This window comes from Lissotriton helveticus, chromosome 8 (assembly GCF_964261635.1).
Source record: "Lissotriton helveticus chromosome 8, aLisHel1.1, whole genome shotgun sequence".
Lineage (NCBI taxonomy): Eukaryota > Metazoa > Chordata > Amphibia > Caudata > Salamandridae > Lissotriton > Lissotriton helveticus.
The window spans coordinates 1,569,226,193-1,569,231,323 of record NC_136069.1 but is presented as its reverse complement, the minus strand read 5'-3'; the positions used below and the strand labels follow the sequence as shown (position 1 = coordinate 1,569,231,323).

General features: G+C 45.6%; 1 pseudogene; it reads left to right on the top strand.

The window, feature by feature from the left end:
- Positions 1-242: 242 nt before the first annotated feature.
- LOC144774172 (18S ribosomal RNA) lies at positions 243-2,500 on the top strand (annotated as a pseudogene).
- The last annotated feature ends 2,631 nt before the right edge of the window (positions 2,501-5,131 follow it).

Sequence of the window (5,131 nt, the reverse complement as noted above, 5' to 3'; positions counted from 1 at the left end):
TGAGTGATCCGTGGGATGGCCCCAGCTGCTCAGGCACCCCAGTGTCTTGCTCAGGCTAGGCCTTGGCATGCCTCTCCCTTCTGTTGTTACGTAGAAGGCTGGGCCTGATGGTGCTAAAGGGACTGCCCTGTCCCCCCAGGCCCCTGGAGGCAAGAAGGATATTCCCAAAGCAGACTCTTAAGAGGTGTAAAAGTCAGTCCAAGATGGACACACAGTTTCTCCTCCCATCCAGTTGGTGTGCCTATCTGATTGATCCTCTCAGTGGCATAATCTTGCCTAAAACTTTAAGTCACGTATGTGCAAGCACAGACAGCTGGTACAGTCAAACTGTGAATGGCTTAATAAATCAGTTGTTGTTCCTTTGATAGCTCCCTCTGACAAGCCCTGACTTTCTGGGATAAATGCATTTATCAGACCAAGACTTATCTGGGCTCTCCTTGCATCTTTGGTGACTCTAGATGACCTCAGTCTGATTGCACTTCCTCATGATGGTGAGAATACATATGGATGTTTGCCATATTATCTTTTGATCGTACTTCCTGTTCCTTCCATGGCAATCATGAAGAATCACAGCTTGGGAAATGGCTACTACATCCAAGGAAGGCTGCAAGCGTGCAAAATCCCACTGCCGACTTGAGGTGGTTGTAACAAAAAATACCAATATAGAACTCTTTTAAAGCCCTGTAATTTGAATGAGCACGCTTTAATTACTTTTAATAGAACCCATTGGAGGGCAAGTCTGATTCCAGTAGCCACAATTTCACAAGTTCCAATAGCATATATTAAAGTTGCTGCAGCTCATAGTTGGATCAAAATGGGCGTGTACTGCCTGCCTCTGCCTCTCGGTGCACGCTTGATGCTCTTGACTGAGGTCCTCATTATGATGTCGAGTAAGAAAGCTATACAACAGCTTTTCGAAGGCTTTCCACCTGACATCAAAGGTTTCTGTCGACCTCTGTATTACGATACTGGTGGACCGAGGGAACCCATGACAGAATTCCGCTTTACTACCGACAGGCTCACAGAGCCCGTGAGGGAGACTGTCTGAAAAGTAATCCCCAAATGTTAGCGGGCCAGCCTCGGCTCCGCCATCGGGATTATGATTTCGCTTTCCGCCTGCCCTTTCATTATGGTCCGACTGCCATGAAAAGGCAGGTAGAAAGTGACTTGGGGGGCCCTAGCAGGGTCCCCTTCCCCCTGTCTCCCCATAACTTCTCCACATGGTGCCTACCACACAGTGCAGCGATGTTTAAAAAGTGCATATTTCCTATTGCTGCTTGTTCTGCAGCCCACAGCGAAGTTGCAAAAGGAAATGTGCATTTCAGATCGCCAAAAAGGCTGTTGCATCCTAACTAGGGAAGCAGGAGTGCAGACTCCTTGTTGGGTGGACCCGTTTCCGACACAATGCCGGTCGGATTCGCATCTGACTTGCATCGTAATAGGGCCTTACATGTCCTGAGGGTCCAAATCAGTTGCTTTGGAAAAATTACAGTATTCAAGCAGGCCGGTTGCCTGAATACTTTAGCTAAGTATAATTGAATAGGACTCCTGTTCTATTTTGTTGGTTTTCAGAGCTTATGCCATGATTAAGAGGGACGAGAGGGGGCATTCATGTTGTGCTGCTTAAGGTGAAATTCTTGGACCACTGAAAGTCAAACCAAAGCAAAAGCATTTGCCAAGAATGTTATGATTAACCAAAAATGAAAGTCGGATGTTTGAGGGTGATCAGATACGGTTGTAGTTCTGACCATAAATAATGCCATCTAGCGATCCAGCAGCGTTATTTCCAAGACATGCTGAGCAGCTTCTGGGAAATCAAAGTCTTTGAGTTCTGGTGGGAGTATGGTTCCAAAGCAAAAACTTAAAGGAATTGATGGAAGGACACCACATGGTGTGGAGTTTGCAGCTTAGTTTGCTTTAACACAGGAAACCTCACCCGGAAAGGATTGTCAAATTGATAGCTCTTTCTTAATTCTGTGGAGGATGGTGCATGGCCGTTCTTAGTTGGTAGAGTGGTGTGTCTGGTTGATTCCAATAACAAACGAGATTCCGCCAAGCTAACTAGTTAGGTGAACCCCTGTGTTTGGAATGATACTTCTCAGGGGGACAAGTGACGTTCCGCCACAAGAGATTGAGCACAGGTCTGTGGTGGCCTCAGATATCCGGGGCTGCAATTGTGCTAAACTGATTGGATCCGCGTGTGTCTACCCAGTCCCAACTGGTGTTAGACGCCCGCTGAACCCTGCTTGTTGTAGGGAATGAATTATTTCCCATGAATGAGGAATTCCAAGTAAGCAAGGGTTATACGTTTGAGTTAATTAGGTCTCTGCCCTTTGTACACATCACCCATCACCACTACCAGTTGCATGCCTTAGGGAGCTACTCACTTCAGCCCTACCAGGGTTGGCAACAGCTCAGAGAAGACAACCAAACGTGACTAGCTAGAGAAAGTAAAAGTCACAACAAGGTTTCCATAGGTGAACCTGGGGAAGGATCATTAACGGTTGTGTGGCCCAAGCGACTGACGATGACAGTCTGAACCCATGGCCACCTCCCAGAGGAGACCCAAAGCACAGGGCCAGGCCCTTCCCTTGTGTGTCTTGGCCAGTGAAGTGGTCTGCTATTTCTGGGTACTTTGGTGAGTGCCGGGCAAGGGACAGGATCCTCCACTTGGGAGAACCAAATAACACTTGAGGAATCGGATGGGTGATGGCCTGGGCTCTCTGGGTAGCGTATGATGTGAGAGATTGCTCTCCTGAGATGGAACGTATGCTCACTCAATATATACCTAGGGGTTACCGTATTGCAGTGCCACTGCAGTCTGGAACCCCTAAAGGCCCTGCCACCTGGGCCCTCTCATGCTTGATTCCAGCCCATTTAGCTTTTAGTAATTGAGGAGTGACCTGTCTTGGGTGGTAGGGTAGCCAGGATGACAAGGCATTGAGGCCACAATAGTACCCTGGCTCCTCTTACCATGGTCCTTAAAGCCAGTATGAACTGCTTCAAGGGGTGAGAGGAGGAGATGTTGCTAGCCCGAAATGCTGAATTTAAACATACTACTGATCATAAGAAAAGAAACTAATCAGAGTTCCTTCAGTAATGATGAGTGAGGACAGAAGAGCCCAGCGTTAAATCCCTGTTCAGAAGTGGGTTCTGGAAATTTGGAATACAGAACTCTTGGGCATCGGTCTTTGGGCCCAAGCCAGTTTAATCGAAGCTCTCCCCAGGACAGTAGTGGCCCCAGTCCACCAGAATTGGGTCTCCTTGGTGCTTGGGGATGCACCTCAAAGAAGATGATAAACTCCAGCTAATGGTAAATGTGGGTGCAAGACAACAAGAACCATAAGTGAAAGTTAAAATTACCTTTGAAGAAAGAGTTGAAGAGAGCATGAAACCATCAAGGGGTAAATGGGTGAGGTAAGTGAAGTCTGCCCAGAAAACTCTACATAGTGGGCAGGTTGGTTACCCAGGAGGGTAGACACCATCTGTGGGACTGCCCCCAGGTGTTCCTTTTTACCATTTGATTTGGACACATTTAAAACTGAAAACATCATTACAAGAAAGAGAGATCCCAAATGTGTAAATGTATCTGAAACTATTTTGCACGATGTGAAGGACAGGAACATATACATGATATGACATACAGAAGATAAAGGAAAAACATTTATTTATTCAAAGTTCACCAGTCCTACGACTGAGAACGCTAGAGTGATGGATTCACAGCTAACGCTCTTGGTAAACAATGAGGGGATCCAGGCAAATCAAATATGAGCTTCAGTTTTTTTTTCTTTTTCCTACAATTAATTAAAGTCTTCCATTTTGATGTCCGTTGTGCTAAGATCCCCCGTGGGTAATGGACTACGCGTTTCAGACCCCTAATTCCTTTTGGGTTCTCCTCAGGACAACGGCTGGGTGAATTCTGAAAGGTGAAAGGGTAAGGTTATACTTAAAAATTAATGAACAGCACTCTCCATCATACTTGGCTTTTAAAAGTGCATCAGTAAGAGTGGTACCTGGTACAAGAAATTTTGGAAAGCCAGTTACTTGCAGCTTAGGGCAGCTTGTCAGTGATGTTGGGTGAGAAGAATTGGGAATCTTTTTGCCTCACAGAGTATACCAGTCTTATAGACATTGAAACTGTTAAAGAACAAGTATGATACTTCATGAATTGAGAGTACTTTTGTTTATACTGTCAGCATAAAGTTAAGGCTGGCAAAAGATTGTTACCTTAGCTTAATTAGGAATTTCTGGTAACAGGCACAAGGCTCCTCTCGAATGACTGTATAAAATCTTACCTGGTCCCAACGTTGTTTTTGGAGCGGTGTTTGGGCAAAGCAATCCTTTTCTTTAAATAAACGTTATTTCATACTGAAATTGAAAGAAGAGAGCGGGCCAAATGAGGCGAAGTGAAATGCCACTGCTTTTCTAATGTTTTCTTTTACCGGTGAGCCAGGGACGGGGATGAGCCCCAGGGGACTCTTGCTTCTGGCTCCAAGAGTCTGGTGCCTGCTGGAGACAGTGCTAGGTTGGGAGTTTGACTGGTGTGGTACACCTGTCAAACAATAATGCAGGTATCCTAAGGAGGGCTTAGGGGGTTCAGAACCCTTCACTGGAGTAGAAGGGCAAAAGCTTGCTTGGTCTTGATTTTCAGTATGAATACAGACCGTGAAAGCGAGCCTCGCAATCCTGATTTTTTGGGTTTCAAGCAGGAGTTGTCAGAAAAAGATACCACAGTGATAACTGGCTTGTGGCCACCAAGCATTCATAGCAATGTCGCTCTTTAATGCTTCGATGCCAGCTTTTCCTACCATTAAATAGCAGAACTCAGCAAGCTTTAGATTGTTCACCCACTAATACGGAATATAAGCTAGGTTTATGACATCGTGAAACATTTTAGTTGTACCCTATTGATGATGATTTGCTTCAATAGTAATACTAGAGGAAGTGCAGGGTCAGATATTTGGTGTATGGTATATGTGCTTGACTGACAAGCCAATGGGGCAAAGCAACTATCTGTAGGATTATGACCGAAAGTCTCTAAGTAGGAATCCCTACTAAAATATAACAATGCCACAGTGCTGGGAAGCCTCTGTTGGCCTGGGATAACTGGCCTCTGGGCCGTTACATAAAG